Source organism: Solenopsis invicta, chromosome 3, assembly GCF_016802725.1.
Source record: "Solenopsis invicta isolate M01_SB chromosome 3, UNIL_Sinv_3.0, whole genome shotgun sequence".
In the NCBI taxonomy this organism is placed as follows: Eukaryota; Metazoa; Arthropoda; class Insecta; order Hymenoptera; family Formicidae; genus Solenopsis; species Solenopsis invicta.
In genome coordinates, this window is record NC_052666.1 from 19,952,726 (window position 1) to 19,973,986 (window position 21,261).

Here is a 21,261-nt window from a genome sequence, read left to right on the forward strand (position 1 = left end):
TAAATAGTAATTTTATTATTGAAGTTTATGAATCCTGAATAATGCTGCGATAATTTGTTACTATTTTCTTACAATATTTGCAATATTGAGACTCTAAGGGAAAGTCGGAGATCACAATCCGATATGGTCTAGTGGCTAGGATACCTGGCTCTCACCCAGGAGGCTCGGGTTCGATTCCCGGTATCGGAATTTATTTTTTTTTGTTTATATTTTCATATGTATATAATTTTTAGTAAATTTTGAAATGTTAAATAATTTAATGCTTGCATAAATTGAAATATGAAATAATAAAAAAAATGGATACGATTAACAAAAAATATCCCTGCGATGGCCGGGAATCGAACCCGGATCAACTGCTTGGAAGGCAACTATGCTGACCATTACACCACCATCGCAGATGTGATTAAGTGCATTCAGTGTCGATGTAAGGTATTTAATTCCATATGTCAAGGAAATAAATTGAAAAAAAGAAAGAAAAATTTGCAATGTTCAAGAATCCAAATTAATATTGCTCAAAGAAAAGATTATTACACTGATTGTTGTATCACGGTAAATAAAATTCTCATACGCTTTTCAACACAGAACAGTACAGTGACAATCGATACATCTCATGTCCCCGTGTCCCATATATGTATATAATTTTATAAAAAATAAAAATAAAAAATAATCCCTGCGATGGCCGGGAATCGAACCCGGATCAACTGCTTGGAAGGCAACTATGCTAACCATTACACCACCATCGCAGTTGGAAACCAGTTATGTACACGAGTACACATTGCTGAAGAAAGGCATTGATCCGTATCCTTTCTCTTTGGTTAATATACTCGAGTTTTTCGCAACTTAACTTCGTGTACTGTCCATCTTTAATTTTTGCTAACCAACATCTAATTATATATACTTATTTCATTTTACTTTCATTTACTACAGAAACAGTACAACATAGTGTAATTATGAAGAACAGACCTAATTCAGGCTAGGAGACAAAACAGACACCAATTTTGTCTATTAAAACTTTAATGGCAATTGTTAAAATTTTATACAAATTAAATGTTCTTTGACAAAAAACAAAAGAAGACAACGTGAGGCTTGTCAAAAAAATAAATGAGAATAAATCATGGATTAAATGTGACACATACACGTACATAAATGTATATAGTTATTAGCAAACAGTATTAGCAATTGGGTTTTATTCTGTGAAATTATTTGAACGTACCATCAATTTTATCTATCTATTTATTGAAAGAAATCACTTGTCTCCGTTGTTCAACACGTAAATTCCAAATATATATCAATCATATATTATCGGTGTATGTTATAAATTTTTATATAATATCGATGATTTTAATAAATTTTAAACGCTGGCAACGAAATAGATATATTACATTAATATATACTAAATAGCAAAAATATTTCTCGCTTTTTAATTTAATTATTTTTATATACATTTTTTTATTTTGCCGAATAATGCTATTTAAATAATTGTTTGTCTGTTATAATTAAAATTCCATCTATTGTACATTGCTTCCTCAGTTAATAAGCTAATAATTTCAGATGACGATAAATTCATATATAAATAATAAACTCGCCGCAAGTCGATATCAATCATCGCGCCACTCAGTCTGCGGCAATTTAATCGACGTCCAGACATCGTACCAGAGGTGGGATTCCGGAATTTTTGATACGCAATATAAGCACCGAATGCACTGGCGAATAATGATCGCACGCGACGCGACGCATTGTTTTCCGCTCGCCAATTAAGCAGCATTACCAGTCCAAAATGATGCGCTCGCCAATTAAGCAGTATTATCCGGCCTGAAATGAGGTTGCCCCTAGCCGCCGATCAAACTGCACCTTTATCTGCGAATATTAAAAAACTTTAGACGCGATAAACTCGGATATACATTGTGTGCACGTTCGAACATATTCACGTACCTCATTCGATTTGCGAAGCAAAGTGATTAAAGCTTGCCTTGACGTTGCCATTTGCGGGGATGACATTAAATAAATCCGACGATAAAATTTTCATCTCTCGGACGAAAATTTTCCCCAGGAATAAAATAAACTCTCCGCAAATGATAATGTTAAGGCTAAAGTTGTACAAAAAGTTAGAGCAAATATCCTAAAGGCAATTAAATCAAGCTATCTTTATGCTGATTTGCTGTGATGTGTGTTTCGATGGCGGAAATTGCGAGCGATATTAGAATACGAGAGTGAGCCGTGTGATTAGCGCGGTTAGTTATTTGCACCGACGCGGCGGAGATATATTCGAAATTCTCTCGGCACGAGACACAACGCAAATTCGATTATGTTAGAAACAGCATTTGGCGCTCGGCCCGCATTAGCCGCGCTCTGGTTACTTGCTTGATTAATTTGCCGCGGATTTAATATCGCGAACAATTCTACGCTCGCGGAAGATCTATGCTTGTATTTCACAATTTCTCGATATCGAAATGTACGTGCAAAGGACGATGTAACTCTGTACTTTGATCTCGATCAAAGACACAAAGTTACTGATATAACGTGTGATTATTATAGAGGAATTTATAAATAATATATTTTCTATATCGTTTTATATACGATATTTATTTTCACTTTCAGTATGGAAAGTGATTCTAATAGAGAAAAAGAGAGGATTAAAATATCATTTTTTTTTACAATAACAGTAAATATTAACACGATACAATTCTAACGTCAATTTATTATAGATCAATCGCTCTAGGTAGTTTATATAAAATAAACTGGTAAATAGAAATTTACAATTCTCTGAAGAGGGAAAAAAGAATGCATTTGTGGAGAAGAAATAATATCGCGGAAATACGTCGTGATTAATCAGGTCAATTTTTATCCGCAGAAGAAAAGAAAGAAAAACGCATTTCAGAAAATATTTCTTGAAATATTTAATCCTCTACGTAGTTTTACGTGCTCATACGTACGTTGTGTAATTTGCTATTTTTTTTCTCAAAAAACTAAGGAAATGCGATAATTTACGTTACAATCGAATTTTTATTCAAAGATCTCGGAATCGTTAAAATCGGAAGAGTAGCAATTCTGCATAGTAATAACGTGCAATCGACCGGGAGTCAAATGTCGGATGTCATTACGGGAATTTATATTCAAGCCCGATTCCAAAAAACTGTCGGAAAACGTTTCGAGAAGTGAGCGACTGACTATAAGTAAATAAACAATTAAATTGCGCCGCGCGAGCATCTCCTCCTCTTTCTCCACCTCCTCCGCCGTCCCGCGTGTCATCGCGCTGTTATTTGCACTATATTGTAATAGTCACGCGCCCTATTCTGCACGGACGCACACGCTAAAGTCCGCATCACATTAAAGTACGAGCGCGTCGCGGAAAGAGTGTAAACATAAGCATAAACATCTCGGATCGGAGCAACCAGATTATTTATTGTGTCAAAAAAAACACGGTAAGGTGCGTGGATCAGATTTTTTAGTAATCGCGCGATTTTTGTGCACTTCGAGTATTTATCGATGCGGAGCGTGCGACTAATCGATTTTGTTGTTAAACAGTTGGTACTTCTACATCGGCTCGCCAGTCCCCCCCCGTCAAGTACCGGTACGGAAGCGCCCAATATCCGTTATTGATCGTGGATCGAGACGGTAATTCGCCGATAAAAGGCTCGAGCGGCCCCAGGAACGGTCACAAGGATCTTCTCAAGGATCCTTCGATGGCGTGGAAGTGCGTCGCGGTCGGTAATTGCTTCTCGCGAAACGAGTGTCGCGAAGTGCCGCGTTTCGGTAATTGTGCCGCAAGCGTCGAGTTGTGTGCGAGGGTGAGATGTTTCGACGAGAAAAGGACGGAAAGGACGCGTGTCGAAGGTACGTAGCGAAAAGTGCGTATTGAAAGGTGAGAAAGGTAGCGTGATGGAAAATACTTGGAAGTGTCTAATGGAGTAACGATTTTGCGAAAATTCCACGGTGTCTACGTAACGCGTGGCGAGCAATAATGACTGGCGGAAGGAGCAGGGTCTGTTCTCGCCCGACTTCCAAGAATCTTCCGATGCCGTCGGAAGTGGTCGCGAATGGCGCTCGCTTCCTGGGGAAACAAAACAAGCATCGCGATGACAATCGCGTCCTAGTGAAACGAAATGGGCGTTGCGCACGGTAATCGCGTCCTAATGAAACGAAACGAGCCGGGCGGCGCGGCGCGAACGTTCTAACGAAACGGAACGTGGTCACGGACTGCGATCGCGTTCTGACGAAACGGAACGTGGTCGCGGACCGCGATTGCGTCCTGGTGCGTTCAGAATGAACGTCCGGATGCGCCCAGATGTCGTTTTATCTTTGTTGTTTACCGAATGTTAAACAAGGATAGAATAATGTCTGGGTGCACCTAGACGTTCATTTTGAACGCAGCCCTGGCGAAACAAAACGGGCGTCGAAAGTGCGTGGCGAAAAGTGCGTGGCGAAAAGTGCGTATTGAAAGCACGAAGTAAGAAATTTAATGTGTGATGAAAAATGCTTGAAGGGCTTGCAATGGAATAACGACTTCGCGAAATTCAAGGTGTCTACATGGACGCGCGGTGAGCAGTAATAAGGGGAAGATGAGGGGAGCAATGTATATTTATCGGACGTGGTCGTTGAAAAGTAGTAAGTTGTAATACATACAAAGTATATCTATTTTGATATAAGAATTGCTCGTGATTTACGGCGAATAAAATGTATTGGAGTAGATTACAGATTAGGTAGGTAAAATTACGTGAAGAAGTTTTCCTAGAATTATTTTTCAAAATTGTGGTAGTCGTGGGATAACAATCAACTTGCGCCGCGCAAGCATTCTCTTTTCCTTCCCCACCTCCTCCGCCGTCCCAAGTGTCGTCGCGCTGTTATTTACTCTATGTGAACATGGTAAATTTTATTATTTTTACTTTTAATAAAATTTGGCTAGATTTTAATAAAATATAGTTATATAAAATGCTTTGTTATATAAAATGATTTTAAATTTTATTAAATTCTTAAGAAATGAAAATTTTGTTAAGAAAAAATTCTAAAGATTCTAAAAATTTTCTTCAGAAATGTTTTTTATTATTTTTTTAAATAAAATTAATTTTAATAAAATTGAAAATTACTTTATGTAATAAAGTAATTTAGTTATATTTTTGAAGACAATTTTTAGAATTTTTCAAGACAATTTAAAATTTTTTCTTAAGAAAAAAATTCTAAAAATTTCCTGTTTTTATTTTATTATATAAAATAGTTTCGAATTAAACTAAAATTCTTGAGAGGGAAATTTTATTAAGAAAAAAATTCTATTCTAAAAATTTTTTAAAAATTTTTTCTTGAAATTTTCTTTTCTTAAAAATTGTAGTAAAATTTAACCATTTTAAGGAACAAAGTATTTTAGTTATATTTTTTAAAAATGTTTAGAATTTGTCTTAAGAAAAATATTCTTTTTTTACTTTATTGTACAAAATGGTTTTAAATTTTACTAAAATTCTAAAAACTTCTAAAAATTAAAAAAAAATTTTATTTTATTTTATTGTATAAAATAATTTAGAATTAAACTAAAATTCTTGAGAGAAGAAAATTTTATTAAGAAAAAAATTATGTTCTAAAAATTTTTTTTTTCTTAAAAATTTTAATAAAATTTAAAATTATATTATATAACAAAGTAGTTCGGTTACAGTCTTTAAGAAAATTTTTCGAATTTTTTTTCTAGAAAATTTAAAATCTTTTAAAAAAAAATACTAAAAATTCTAGCAGGTAATTTTTGGTGTCGACAATTAGAGTGGAAGTACAGAGGAGATCGCCGTACTCTATAATTCTTTGTACAAACACTCGGGTGGCCGTCAGCGGTGGCGCCTGCACTCAGGTGTCCCACGTTACGCACGAGTATATATTGCACGCGATATGCAAATCCGCAGATAATACGCATCGTAGGTGATCGCGGCGGCGCGCGTAACCCGCGCATTTTTCTAATGAGATCCTTTTATAATTAAAGGATAAGGCCGAGTGAACGGCGTGGATATCTTAACGCTCTTTTATCTGCGCAATTTCTATCAGCGTAATTCGGCGAGGCCCGCGCGCGTGTTGCGGGTGCCTTAAATGACCTCTATTCCCCTGTCATTAGTTCATTATTAACGATGACAGCATTGTGATATCTACTAACGCCCCGAGACTCCGGAATATTATCGCGATTGTTCCGTTTGCGGACTTTCGCGTAATTTGCTTTCGCGCCGCGTTCCCTCGATGCTTCGATTTCTTTACGAGATAAATAGAGTGATTAATCGTAAGATTGAGCGTAATCAACGCGTTATCTTATCATTTATCTGCGCCCGAATGTAGTTTCCTGTTTCATTTGCGTTGCTTCTGCGCGAGGTTCGTGGAACGTACACTATGGAATACAAATCGAAATCGGGCTACTTCGTATAATACGGTATAATCTAATCTATCTGTGATTGAAATCAGACAATCTAAGCAGTGAGATAATAAAAATTGGGTAGCACCAAGAAGCTTTAAAAACTTCTTAACGTAACTTTTGAGTCAGTTTCTTTCGTTTATTCAATTTGTTTATTTTAACGTAATTAAATTAACTTTATAAGCTATTAGCTTTAACTTAATTTAGCTAAAAAGGTATATTAACTTACCCAATCCTGGAGATTTGTAGATTTAATAATATTGGGAAAAAATTGCTTCTCTTTTGAAATCTCTTTTCGGGCCAAAGCAAAGAGGATTTATTTTTTAGCATGTTTGATAAAATTAAAAATTTGATACCAAGTATAAAGTTGAAGGATATTACATGCTTTCACAAAACATCGTTGCTCCTACAGACGCGTGCAGTAACTTAATATCGTCTTCTATATTCTCTCGCGTAAATTTGTTTTCTGCCGGAGCGGAGATTACTTGAGCTTGTAGTATCCTGGCTCTTTTTTTTCTTCCTTGCTTGCAAGTTCTCCCGATAACTCCACGTTCTACTTTCGGCAACTTCCACGAAAGTTCGTGTGTTCTCCGTTTTGAGCGTTATTTATTCCTGTTCTGTTTGCGTTCTAAGACGTATCTTTACGAGAAAAACGACGGGAAGAACCATTAATAGAAATATCTTGATGAATGAAACAAATAAAATATATAATAGTTCCTAAAATAGTATTTCATCTTTAGAATAATTATAGCATGTTTTTTAATCAAATCTTTTAAAAAAGTATTCCATTTAAATACGTAAAGTTCTCGCGTTTGTTGCATATATTCACCCAGAGAAAAATTATGTTTAAATTGATGATATCGTTTTTATTAAGTTGATTTTTTTAATTGAAGTAAAAATATCTTTGAGGAAGATAAACATTTATTTAATTTTAAGAAATGACGTTATTAAAGTAAATAAATTATTTGTTCAAATTATTTATTTGATGTAAACAAATAATTTTTAAATTTTGTAATTTAAAGAAAGATAGAAATGTAAAATATAATTTAATTGTTCTGAATTTAAAAATAATTTTCTTTTATTTGAAAAAAGAAAAAATTTGCGCAACCAAACTGCTTTATTAATTTTATTAAAAGGAACAACCAACAAATTTCTTTAAATCAAAGAAAGTTTTCTTTAACCGTATAAATTTCTTTGGTTCAAACAAATATCTTTTGACTCGAAGAAACTTATCTTTAGGTGTTCTTTACGTTGACTATGCATGTTAGATTGTAGGGAAGTCCTATGCAGTATCGGTCTTCTTCGCAGCGCCGGGGACGTACGTTAGGAATTTATTGTGTACAACACAATTCCATTAGATCCTTCGCTAATTGTCAATTGACAAATACAAAGCTATTGTCTAATCTCCTCCTTGGTCTCTCATCCTCCCTCGAATAAACTGCGCGAGGGCATACTCGAGGACCCTCTTGCCGGCCGATCGATCCGCATTAGTCCAAGCACTTCAAATAGTGCGATCGTGGTATGCGTTCAGGAATGGCAATAACGTTGATAGGATAGTAATATAATTATCACCTGCGCAAGAGCGCCGATAGTGGTGCTACACGTATAATTAGAGACAGGATTGAAGGGGCGGAACGAGAGGCTATGTTGGCGGACTGATGGAAGGAAGGGGAGGGGGGGGGGAGGGAGAAACGCAAGTATAATGCCATGCAAATACAGCTCATCACTTGGTCCGCCAGGAATGGAGTGCATTAATCCGCTAATGCACATGGGTCCCGTAAAATTAGATTCGGCCAGATTTAGTTGGAAATGCGATATTTCAGTGTCGACCGAATTCCCGACGACGACTGCCGAACCGGAGAATACCCGCGCGGCGGTAACACGGAACGTAACACGGAGCGAAGCCCCGCGATGCGACACGGCAAAACGAAACGTTGTTACTCGTCGGCCAGATTAATGGCGATACACCGTGTCCCCCTCGATTGAATCGCGCGCGGCGTTGGCGTACTTAAAATCCACCCGTTTCATGCGCTAAATCAAAAATACGCGTTCGGTCTTCGCGATGCCAATGATGCGCGCCGCGTATTAACACCCAACAATATTCATGCGCAGAGTTAGCAGTTATTGTCGCGATGCGCGTGTGAAATGCACGTTCATCGATGCATCTGAATATCGCCACGAATTTCTGAAGCTGGCGCGGCTAACTGCGAGTTCCTCGCCGTTCTAACAGATGGCTGTAGGATGGTGCTTTCTGCCATAGCATCGTTGAATCAGTGAATGTTCTGTTTACACCTCAAAAAGAAAACACAGAGGACGCTATTCTGGTCCTAACATGCTTAAATTATCGCTTTATCATTTATATTTATTTGATATATCTGTGTGAGAGAGATATTTTATATATCGATGATGGGAGAGTTGCCAAGTGCGCATCACTTAAATCTCAAGTTACTTTTTACTATATTTCGCATTTTATTCTTATTCACATCAATTATTAATTAATTTTACTGTTATCACTTATCAATCTTGCATTAGTATCATTTTTCATATAGCAAAATTTGTGGCGGTATACTGGAAAAAAAATTTATTTGGATACTTGTAATGAAATATTTTCTTACTGTACATAAATATTTATTCAATAAAAAAATGATAGTTAAATTACTTTAGTGATTCTTGTACTTAATTCTTGTAAATAAATATTTATTTACATTTAACAAATTATTTTATTGCAATTAAAATTTAGTAATTTTTCTCTCATTGTCAGTATACGAATTAAGAAACTTGATAGACTTTATAGAAATATCGATTTAATTTTTATATTAATTGTAATCTACAACAAACCTTCTTTTATGAAAATGTAACAATTCAGAATAAAATTGTATAATTACGTTATTATCAGATAAATAATTTGATGAAAAACATCAGATGTATCTGGTTATTTAAATTATTTAAAATACTGATAGTATGCACAAAATAAGATGCAATTTATTAAATTTTTGTGTATTTTATTTATTTCTTATTTAATCTTTTTATTTACTTCACTTAATGTTGCTTAATATAATATTAAGGAAAAATGTGAAATTTTGAAGACGCACTTAACATCTATATCCTCTATATACCAATGCTCTTAGAATCGCATCTTTTAAATTTAAAATAACAAGAAATACGTTTCTAAAAATACTTCGGACAGTTGCAAGATCCTTTCAGAATCGTTCGTCGATAACCACGGTGATTTTCACGGAAACATCCGCGTCTCCTCCGATGCTTTACTCCTCGAAGACGGTGGCATCAATTCCCGCCGCTTTCAACGGTTCTCCGAATCTCTGAGCGACGCTTGTTCTCCATCAGTCGTGGAGCCGCAGGTATCGCCACTCGGACATCTCTCCCCTGTTGCGTTTAGAACCCACCTGGCGCCTCTCGCCGCCCGCGTACCGGCTTCCCCCTTCTTCTCGCACGGTTCCTCGTTCGACCGTGGGATTACTCGCGTCCAATTAAATTTAACGAATTTCCACGGGTGCGAACGGCTTTATTGGTTTCATTAATTACGCATGCATCGCCCTCGCGGCGCGACGCGGCTTCTCCGGAACGCAGGCACGTCCGACCGGTGCGTATTTCCGCGATCGCTACTATCCTATTTCTATCACGTGCGTATTTCATACCGTTTTATGCAGTTCCACAGCGATTCGATATTGAATGACGCGGACGAGCCATAAAGTCGATATTATACGGGATTATCCATTAATTATACTTGAATGATAAATCTCTGTTGGTTATGGGACAATTTTATGTCGATTTCTTTTCCAAGACTGCTAAGGCATTAAGAGGCCGTAAATTTTAATATGCAGCAAAATTTCAATTAAAATACTATTTTATTAGCCGAGAATGTAGCCGGGCTGCAAGCAACGTAACAAACGCTTGATTAAAGAAAACGTCTGTCTGTGTTATTCTATGCACTTTGTGATATGTCGTAATGAGATAACTCATACGCACCCTCGTGCACAATCGCAATCGATTTACCTTTTATTACGATATCTACATACGCTCTATAAATACTGAAATAGGGATACGATGGAGGGTGGCGCGGAGGGTGGTCGAAGGTTGTTGCGGTGAATATGCCCCGCGGGATCCACCAACACATTGGGAGAAGGGGGAGGATCCAACGCTATTCCGGATTTAGTAATTAAATATTTTCCAGCCCGATTCGACGCGGGCACCGTCGATTTACTACTTTGACGGAATATCGATGTGGCGCGACTGGCCGGGAAACGTTTGATTCCGTAATCACGGTGATGCAAAAGTTTGTTTAAAAAAGCTCGCGGAATCCAAATAACCGGTCATGAAACAGCATGAAAGAGAAAAAACAGGATCAGTAACGTATTTAAAACGTGATTTGAACGCTTTTTATGCGCCTCGCTTTTTTTCCCTCCGTATTTCATTCAAACTCGCGCAAAACATTTTTTTTTTAGATATAATGAAAAAATTTAATCCGTTAGTGTTTTTCCAAAGATATAGATATATCGATCAAATTTAATTCTCGTGCACGTATTTTGAAATACTCTTGTTTGCGCTTAATAGAATGATAAATTTATTTTCGTTCGTGTTCTCTTTTAATATATTTTCATTACTTTTCACACATTTCGACACATCGAATAAAATATTACGAGATGAGCTTGTTTAATGTAAGATACATGTATATCTCTGTGTGTGTGTGTGTGTGTGTAAAGGTAACATACGCGACAAAACAGAAAAAAAGGAACATTGTTTTGAGAATATCTTTAACTTCAATAGTTTTGATAGTTTTATAAAAATATGTATTCTCATTATTCAACAATAATTTTGAGTTGAGAAGAAAAAATATTGGACAGAAAATAACAATATTTTCAAGAGTTAGAATTTTTAAATATTATTATCAAAACAATCATATTGTGTTCTTTAGATAACTGTTGTGATATTAAAATAAAAATATAATATAAATTTCTTGAAATTTAAATTATAGAATTTTTTAAAGAAGATTAAATTATATATAAGCATATAATGTACTGAGAAGAAAAAGTTGTTAACTTGACTATATTTTTCAACTTGATTAAATTTTTTCAAGTTTTTATACATTTAAGTTAAATGCATAAATGTTTAAATTAAATTTCAAGTATTTTGTGTATTTGAGTTAAATACATAAATAAATACTTGAACTGAAGAAATTCAATCAAGGTGAAAAATTTAGTCAGATTAACAACTTTTTTTACAGTGTGTTAATTTTAATTTTATATTTTAACGTTTTTTTTCTGTGAAGCGACGATGTACAAATACGACGACGCGAGAAAAAGATGTTTTCTCGCGCGATAACTTTGATTTTATCAGAAGGTTCAGGACGAGCGGTAAACATGCGAGATCCCGGTGCGCTAGCTAGCGAATCGACACGAATATGCTAATCGTCTCGTGGCGCGTTAGTTATGCTAATTTCTCTATGATTCATCAGAGCAAACATATGCTGTCTTGAATTTCATTCTGACCACCTGCGAAGGGCTAATTGTCGATGAATTATTAATTTACGAACAACCCGCATGGTGTACCTACGCTTTAATGATGCCGCGTTTTTTCTTTTTTTCAAACGCGTACGAGAACCTTCGCTTCCACATAATGTTTACATTAACTCGCGCCTATGTGTAACGTACTTTTATTACCTCGACAATTAGCCTTGAGCGGAACCGACCACGGTTGCTGCCACGTTCCCGACTAGATGCAACGTTTTGTTATTAATGTCTTGCAACTACGAACATAAATAATCTCTATAACCACGTATTTATTAGAATTTTTACTTGCATAAAATTAATATTGAACTCGGCATTTCTTTCGGTTTATTCATAATTATACACGACACGTATCTTTCGCGCTTCCTTCATTTCTAGCTACTTAACATCGAGCGACAGTTTCTCGACGCGTCCATATACTTATATATACGTATAAACACATACATGCCTCAAAACACGATTAACTTGCGAATAATTCGAGCGCAGGTAACAATAGACGTCGGTGCGTGCGTGACACGCGTCGATGAATCGTAAGACCGCGTAAAGCGGATGTACGAAGCGAACTCGCATCGCGTTGCGTCCCGTAAATCTTCAGGCGAGACGCACTTCTCTCATTCATTCCCGGGGACGGAATAGGCGCCCTTATCCCTCTCTTCCGCGAGAATGCTAATTAACAATTGCCAGCTCGCCAGGCGGCGCGCGACGAAATCGTAAAACGGTACGTTACCGCGGCCTAACAAGGCGTGAAGGGTGAATTAGATGGTGACGTCACGGGTTACGGAAAACGCATTTCGTCGACGTCGACGTCGACGTCGCCGCCGCGCCGATCGGTAGCAACAGCTACCGACGGCGCGGCGTTGCGCGGAAAGGGAAACTGGAGAGAAAGAGGAAGGCAACAGATCTCCCTGCAGGCTCGTAAACTGGCGCAATGGCCCCGAGAAGAGGGGCTTCGTCGGGGCCAAAAAGCGGACGGAGGTCGTCAATGTTGATGATGCGTGGATCACGATGTACTGACGGCTCCATCATAGCCCGCCGCCGCGGGTCTCTGCGTATACCTCGTCCCCCCTTCGCTCTCCTTTCCATTCTATGGGAAAAATATACCACCTCCGTGTAGCTTATTCCATTTGCTTTATTGAAATAATGTCGAGGGTCCTCTCTCTTCTATCGGCACGTCCCACCGCGGCGACGACCGGATTTTATCGTGACGATTTTCGAAGATTTATTTTTGACGATTTCAGTTCGAGGACGAGAGTTTCGAGGGTCTTATAGACGCGAACTGTTTCCGCTTAATGATGTATAAAACATTTACGTAACATATTTGTTTTTTACTAGTGAAAGACTTTTCTAAATTTTCAGTTCGCAGTTCATTACGAAACGGATAAAAATTAACATTAATTAACAGACATTATTGATATTTACTGTAACTCGCTATATCTTCTTTTAGCTCAATAAATTATTTTAATGTTTCGTGCGCATTATTCATTCAAGTTATTCATGGAATAGTATTATACATTTGCGGAAAAAAACTCAAGAGACACATGGTGATCAGATGAAGCTCGTGCTGACTACAAAATAGAAGCGTCTATTATCATATGTTATCTTCTACTTAGCATATTCTTAGCAGAACGTGACGACGAGGACGGGTTTCACTATATTCCGATTAAGTCCGACTTTAATTATAATGAGCCTTGGGTTCAACGGTGTAAGAAAGCTGTCATGCCTATTTATACGATATCGCATTTTTAAAAACAATGATAAATAAAATCAAAGTCACATCTTTTATGCAAAATCACATCGGAATAATAATCAAAAATAATTCTGTTTATTAAGAAACGTATTTGAGATATAAAATTGCAATATTATAAAGTTGCGTCGAGAAAAAAAATTGCTAGCTTGACTAAACCAATTGTTGACTTTACTGAATTTTTTAACTTGATTAAATTTCTTCAATTTAAGTGTTTACATATTTAAGTCAAATACATAAATACTTGATTTGAAGGAATTTAATTTAACTTAAATACGTAAATACTTGAGTCGGAGAAATTTTGATTGGTCAAGTTAACAATTTTTTTCTCAGTCCGCGATATGTAATGATCGTATTTACGTTACAAGCGTTATTAATAATGCTAAAGATACGAATTTTTTCGTAAGAAAGTTTCGAGAAAAAACGAAAGCTCTCGCGGGAAATGGGAACGGGATATCGGCAATCGACCCGATCGGCGCTATTATCTACAGGGTAGCACGCAAGGGCTGTCCTCCTTCTCGCCCCCGTCGTATCCGAGTGTCGTCACATATTGACGCCTCCCGCTTTATTCAATTGCTCATCCGACACAAGGTCGGACGACACTTTGGCCCGGGGCTCAAACATGTTTTTTCGCTTTCGCTCATTTCCGGACCGAATATTCGGCATCCTGCGCGATTCCGGGCGGACACGGAGCACGGTGTCTCGTCCATACGACGACGAGAATAACGGGCTGTTTAGTTCTCCATCGCCCTCTCGGCAACGTTCGAAAAAAAAAGCAGAGTGAATGAACATGAAGGAGAGGAAGAAGAAAGAGAGAGAGAAAGAGAGAAGGGGAATCGATCCCCAAAGGAAAGGTCCGCGTCAGCGTGGAGCGGTCATTTTTTCCTCATCAGGCAATGTTACGGGAATTTCATTGGTAATTAAAAGTCACCGGGCTGTGTGATTGGAATTAATGGTCAAATGGTCAATCTGGCCGGAGGGAAAAAAACTCAACTGTAAAATGGCCCCGACGTTCGATTCGTTGACTTGATGCGCACGTAGCGGTGCGTGAGTTTTGCGACACTTCGAGCCACGGCTGTTTCATTATTTCAAGCCCTTCGCGTTTTTTTAGTGATTTATTAAAAGCCGGGGTGAGCCGGGGCGTCGATATATCGTGGACAGTGCAGCGGCTCGCCATTAACTGCGCCGCGATGTATTATTTACATCGGTGCAATCCTTTGTCGCGGTTGATGTTTGTGTACACACGCTGTTATTTCATTATTCTGTTACGCGCAGATTGAGGTCCTTTAGGTTCAGTGATGAATTTACAACGCACCAAAACATTTCGCAATACACGGGGCATTTAACGGAAGATATTTTAGCTGTAACAATAATTGAATCTCTAACAATAACTGAATCCACAAATTGTTAAAATTTGTGAGTAAACGAGGCACCCGCAGATATCTGTATGTACGTCAAGTACATGTCCTTGCTATAGAATACAAGCTTTCAAGAATCTGCTAGTACATCGATAGCCATAAAAGCCCCTCGTTGGCAACGACAAAAGGCTTTCGACGCGCTTATCCGCGTATACACGGAAACCTCGGTGCGCGGGGAGGAATTCTTTCGTAACGCTTTTCTCCAACCCCTTGACATTTTCTCGCGGTGGCTGGCATGGCGGTTGGACGAGCGTGTACGACGAGGGGTCGCTCCGGCATCTATCTGTCATTACGCGAGATTTGTGCTCGTCCGAACTGAAGCTCGACCTTCTGGGTCGCGTTACGGTTATGGAGCACACACACACACACACACACGTGCGTACGTATATGTACGCTCTCTTTCTCTGACTCTCTATCCGTCTCGTTTTTTCGAATCCGAGAGCCGAGAGACGAGGGTGGCGTAATCGTCGGCGGACGTATATAACAATCTCTAAGGCATAACCCGATGGTAGGTACGGAGGCATAAACGCTGCGAGGCGAGGCCCGGAAATAGTGAAAGTAAAGTAGAGTCGGTATCGAGGAAACTAGGAAGAAGCGCGATCGTGACGGTCGTAAGTGCCGCTCGGCGAACGCTCGGGACCATATGGAATTGTTTATGAACCATGCAGCTTTATTTTCCTCGTGCTCGATGCTCTTCTGGACGCTCTCCATCTACGTCGCTTTTCCGGGATTCCGTTGATGCGTGACGAACGGCTTGACTGGATGGAAGGGGAACTGTATTAAATTATAGACGCGTTGCGTTTAGTTACAAAAAGTTAAGTGCAATAATGTTGCGCATAAATGACGCGTTTTAATTTATTATTAATACATTGGTAGTTAATTGCGGAAATTTAATATTCTGGAATTAGTGTTGAAAATGAAATTGATGAAATAAAATTTTTCATAACGTGAGCAAATATCATTTTGTCAGTTAATTTCAAACGCACTTTCGCAGAAGTTTAATTTCACGTTTAATCGTTGAAACATTTGAAACTGAATCGCGACGCGCGAACGTGATGCATAATTTGTTAGCACGATAAACATTTCACGTCGAATGCAGAGGCACGGAACGTGACGTGAGTCACTTTGAATCTCGTTATCATAATTTCGAATTTCCAATCGCAGCGATTGGAAAACGCACAACGGTAGTACGATCTGACAGAGATCTCCGACGGCGTGGAACTTAGTTATAATTTATGAGGGTTTATAACGACTTTGAAGGATGAGAGGCGGTACGGTAACGAGGTCACTCGACATAATTATATTTGGAAGGGATTTCCCTTCTCGGGTGGAACGGGACGCCCGAAGACGAGGAAAAGTGGGTAACTCACTTTTCTCGTCGGGGCAAAGTGAGTTCGACTTCGAGAGGGAGTATGCGCGTAATATTGATGGACAGTGACTTCGCTGTTATCGGTTCGACCGGGTAGTTTATCATCCGAGAGAACGAGCGCATTATGCCTCGATTAATCTTCGATATTTATATTAGGTCTTCATTAAATAAAATATTCTATCAACGCGAGGGGGGATCGTATATATGAGAGTGCCACTCGATGTCGCGCTTTTTCGGAGAACTTCCTCGGGCGAGGAAAGAGGAAAGAGGAAAGAGAGGGAGACTCTCCATTATCGCTCAAAACTGCCACGTTTTTTTTCTAAACTTATTGTTAGATTTATGCGGCTTTTCCCTACGTAACATACTCTTGCTTTAAAGAAAGACATTTTATGAAATTGGTTATTTGAAAGCGGTAGATTTGCCAAGTTCAGATTATCATAATTGTATCACAGCTAATTTAAAGGAGAAACTTACTTTTCCACGATTCCATTCAACGCTCGTATCTAATAAGTTAATCTCATATCTCGTTATATTTCTCGTCTGCACGCGATATCGATTCCTTTCCCCGACGGAAATTTCAAGTATGCCATTTCGGAGCACTATGCGCGATAAAATCTGCTGGAACGAAGAAAACGGCAGCCACCTTCTCGGAGAGTAGGAACTCGTATGGAACTTTATTTCGCCGGCCCGTTCGAGGCGAGGGATGGAACGCGATAAGCATTATCAATAAAGTGCACATACGCGAAAGTCGGACTCTCGTGAGTCGCAAGCGCGTCCCAATTTCCGCAGCGGCGACGCCGCCGGTCGTCGCGCTGCTGCTTTTTCGAAAAATGCTTCCTGGATTCTGGAAGGCGAATGTATATCCTATTGATATGCAAACTAAGTTCTGGATCGTAAAGTTGGCGCAATATCGCGGGGCCCTCGCGATCTCTTCGCCTCCTTGTCTTCTAGTTTCTCTCTCTTTCTCTCTCTCTCCTCTTCTTCATCTCCCCAGCTACCCGTTGCTCGTTTCCCGTTGAACGTCTACGTGGCTACCGTGGTGATCGTTCGGCGCGATTTTATCCCGCATTATCTTGAACGATACGCCAGTTTAAACTTTAACTCGGCTATAATCACGGCGTAAAGGCGAAATACAAATGCGCTCCTCGGGGCGATTGCTCGTCGCGTCGAAAAACCGATATGCCGTCTTCAGGGGCCGAGAGAAAGGCAAAGAAAAATAAGGAGGGAAGAAACGTATGCTTTATACGGCACGCTTCTCGCGAATCGTTAACGAGGAGGACACTTGAAGGCACCACCGCGTGCACACTAAATAGAGCCTCAGGCTTTGCTCCTTATCTTTAAAGAACATACGACGGTCGTTCAATTCTCATCTCTCCTTTACATTATTGGCGATTTTTACTCAGATTAAATAATATCTACACCGAGGGAAAAATTTTTTTTAATGAAAAAATACGTTTTTTAAAAACCATATATGTATTGTGTATATATATATATATTTTCTTTTTATACAAGCATTTATTCTGTTCATGTAATATATTTACTTTTAAGTAAATAGGTACATTACCTTAGGTATATAATTTTACATTTTATTATTATTACATTATTTACATTTTAATGATGATTTTACAAATAAACTAATAATATTATTAAACTTAATTAAATTGTTTTCTTAGATTTAAAATTTGATTATCTTAAATATAAAAATAACATTAAATATTTTCTAAAGTTACAAAAGAGTACTTGATTAAAGATAATTTTTTCATTTATTTTATTTCTTCATAAATATTTCAAAAATATTAAAAACATTTTTAACTTGACTGCAAGTAAATAAGCTATTAGGATCTACCAAGTAAAACAGTTTTTGTGTTAAATAAAATTTTTGGTTTTAAGATATTCTTTCTCTCAATATATATCTTGCAATTGTGTGGTCGAAAAATACATGGTAGTACTCGGCAGTAATGACGATCATTTTCTTTATGACGACTTTAGCCGTCGATCACAGCTTGCAGTTTTCGTAATGTGAAGTAGCCGTAATGTCATAATTGCAAAATTATACCTACATAAATTCGTTTGTAGCAGAGTTGCGCTGTAAATTTTAAAATTACGTTTGCATGGATTATTACGTTTACATGTATTTTTCATGTAGATTTAATTTTATTTCGAGATATATATATATATATATATATTTTTTTTTTTTAATATAAATATTTAATAAAATACTTATAACATATACGTGGTGTATAGCATATCTCGTTTATATAATGGATATCTCAATCGTATTTTACAGATATTTCTCGAGAGATCCAACGACGAAAAGCCAACATCCGTCGCCGATCTATAATAAAATAAACGAACCGCAGCCGGTTCGTCGCGTCGCGCGTTTATTTCGGGAGTGCCGTTTAAGTTATTGGACTAATAGACTTTTCAATAACTCCAATTTGATAGAATCCTAATTCGAGGGCCGGGAATCGCACCCCCGCTGCTTGGTAGTGGATATCTCCTCACTACTCGCCGACCGGGGTGCTGAATCCACGGACTCCCTCCGAATGGGAAGTCATATCATGGATTTTATAAACCCGAGTACCGCAGTGTTGCGCGAAAGACTTTTATAAATAATTGGTCCACGCGCGTAAATTTAAGATATTCGCGAGTGTTCCGCGTGTGCAACAAGAGAAAGAGGAGCTTGACAACCTAGAGGGTTCTGAGAGGAGGAGGAGGCCTAGGAGGCATCATGCGACGGCGGAGCACCCTCAAGGTAAATAATATAATTGCGAAAAATATCTCATCACATACCTCAGTAATCGAGGTGGCTAAGACACCTATTCAAAAAAATCGATAAGTCCCAAGTTCGGTCTTTGACTGAGGTGTTAGTTTTCGTAACAAATTCTTTACAATTTTTTTCGGGAAAAGAGTTCTTATTAATTTTATTGCCATATTAGATGCTTGATAGCATCATTCATTATTAAATTGTGTTCACATTATTGTTTCTTAATTAATTTATAATTTTTATTTCAACTTAGGATCTACGCGTCACATGTTTGCCAAGTTTTTTATACGTAGCTATTAAGTAGAACCAGAAGTGTAATATCACGAAATTAAATTGCTAATTAATTTAATAATTTTGATGCTAACTTAGCATCTCTACGATCCCTCATCCCGAAATAAATATTTAACATTTTATACACTTTTTATAGTTTCTTTCCATTCGATAGGTAAATTTTTAATATCTTTCCATATTTCTCGCCATTTTCCATCTGTCTCGAAATAATTTTCGTTCTTACTTAATCGAATAATGAATGCCGACATGTAGATCGTAATATCTCTTAAAACCGGCCGTGCAAGAAAATTCTTGTCGCTCGCGATTTCCGCGGCTGAATAACTAAGTAACAACGGTCGACTGTGACGCGGAGATAATGTTAACGACGATCGTAATAAGGCGGTTTTACTGTCCGGCGACGCGCGGAGTAGAGTTATTTTTTTTTTGTTTTTTCTTTTTAGAGTGACGGGACATGCTGTCTACGCGCGCGCGAACGTTCCATTCGCTTCCGCATTATTTATTTATCCACTCGAGTTAATGTACGCGCGATCTCGCGTTACGCTGTTACAACAATATTGAAGTGCATGATAAATACGGGCGTTGTAAACTGCGTGATAAAATGGACGGTCTCGCCGAGGTGTTTATGCGCTACGTGTTTCAGGATCTCCTTAGGTAGTTGAGTTTATTTAAAGATACAACACTATCCTATCTCTCCGCCATTAGCTTACCTTGTTATCAATGCAGCATGTACACCTTGCGCATTACTGATGGGATAGTAGTGCTGCGAGTGAAACGCATAATTTTACGCTTCTACGGTACCGGTGCGCGATATATATTACGTGTCAGCCTCTGGTAATTGTTCGAAAAAAAATGGTTTCAATTTCTGTCGCTATAAATAACAGTGTGTACCAAGTTTAGAATTTAATTAACAACTCCTACGGTAACGCTTGTGATGTGTCAAAATAAATGGCATTCGCTTTATTTATATGTACATACGCAAACATGGAAAATGACTCGAAAAAGGCGAAAATGGGTTTCTCAACAGTTTGAACAGCGAAAAAAAGTAACATTAGCGAAAAAAAAATAGATTTAGTGTATTTAAATCACGGCGTGAAGGGAGTCAATGCCGGCGAATTGAGAGAGGCAACGTGTCCAACAAAAGGCACAAAAGACGTTCCATATCTTCGGGACGAGAGTTCTTTCTATAGCAGTTACCTTTGTGTGCCATTCTCACCATTCCCATGCAAATGAACGATCGTGCCACTGCGTCGCGATATCTCGGTGTTTTTACCTGCGAGAAAACGTTGGCGAGGGACGTTTGGAGGAACCACGCCGACGATGCACGACCGCAATCGCGTGGCCCCTGACCTGAGTCGCTGGCACTAGTCCTGAAAATTGGGGTAGCAGCGTAGCCGCCCGTTCTCCCGCGAATTTATCGAACGCGGCTTAAAAGCGGGGAAAGGTAAAATAAAATAAAAAAAAAAAAAAACGAGGGAAAGCGAACCGAGCCCGGCTGCAGCAATAGCAGCATCGAGGACGCGGCGCAAAAGAGGAAGCGATGGTAGAGAGGAACTGCTTTGCATATCGACGAATTTACGAGCCGGCCGAACCCGTCGTGTCACTGTCGCCCAGAGGGAAGTTCCGACCCCCGAACGGTGGTTTATGATATCGACGAAAAGTCGCAGCTCTCTGCTTTCCTCGCTCTCCTTCTCTCTCTTTCTCTCTCTCTGAATGCAACACGGCCAATCAGCGCTCTCGTTGCAGTTGCTCCTCTTCGATCTCCCTTTCTCTTTCT

The 21,261-nt window shown here is 38.4% G+C and overlaps 1 long non-coding RNA gene and 3 other non-coding genes across 4 annotated transcripts in view; 2 read left to right on the top strand and 2 right to left on the bottom strand.

The window, feature by feature from the left end:
• Positions 1-21,261, top strand: part of LOC105193153 — a 340,949-nt gene that overhangs the window by 75,051 nt on the left and 244,637 nt on the right. Inside the window, exon 3 of the long non-coding RNA XR_850576.3 lies at positions 18,717-19,184. This is a non-coding gene — a long non-coding RNA (uncharacterized LOC105193153). The remainder of the gene's footprint in view (positions 1-18,716; positions 19,185-21,261) is intronic.
• On the top strand, positions 118-189 carry Trnae-cuc. The gene has a single exon. It is a non-coding gene; the product is annotated as a tRNA-Glu (tRNA).
• Trnag-ucc lies at positions 324-395 on the bottom strand. The gene has a single exon. It is a non-coding gene; the product is annotated as a tRNA-Gly (tRNA).
• Positions 672-743, bottom strand: Trnag-ucc. The gene has a single exon. It is a non-coding gene; the product is annotated as a tRNA-Gly (tRNA).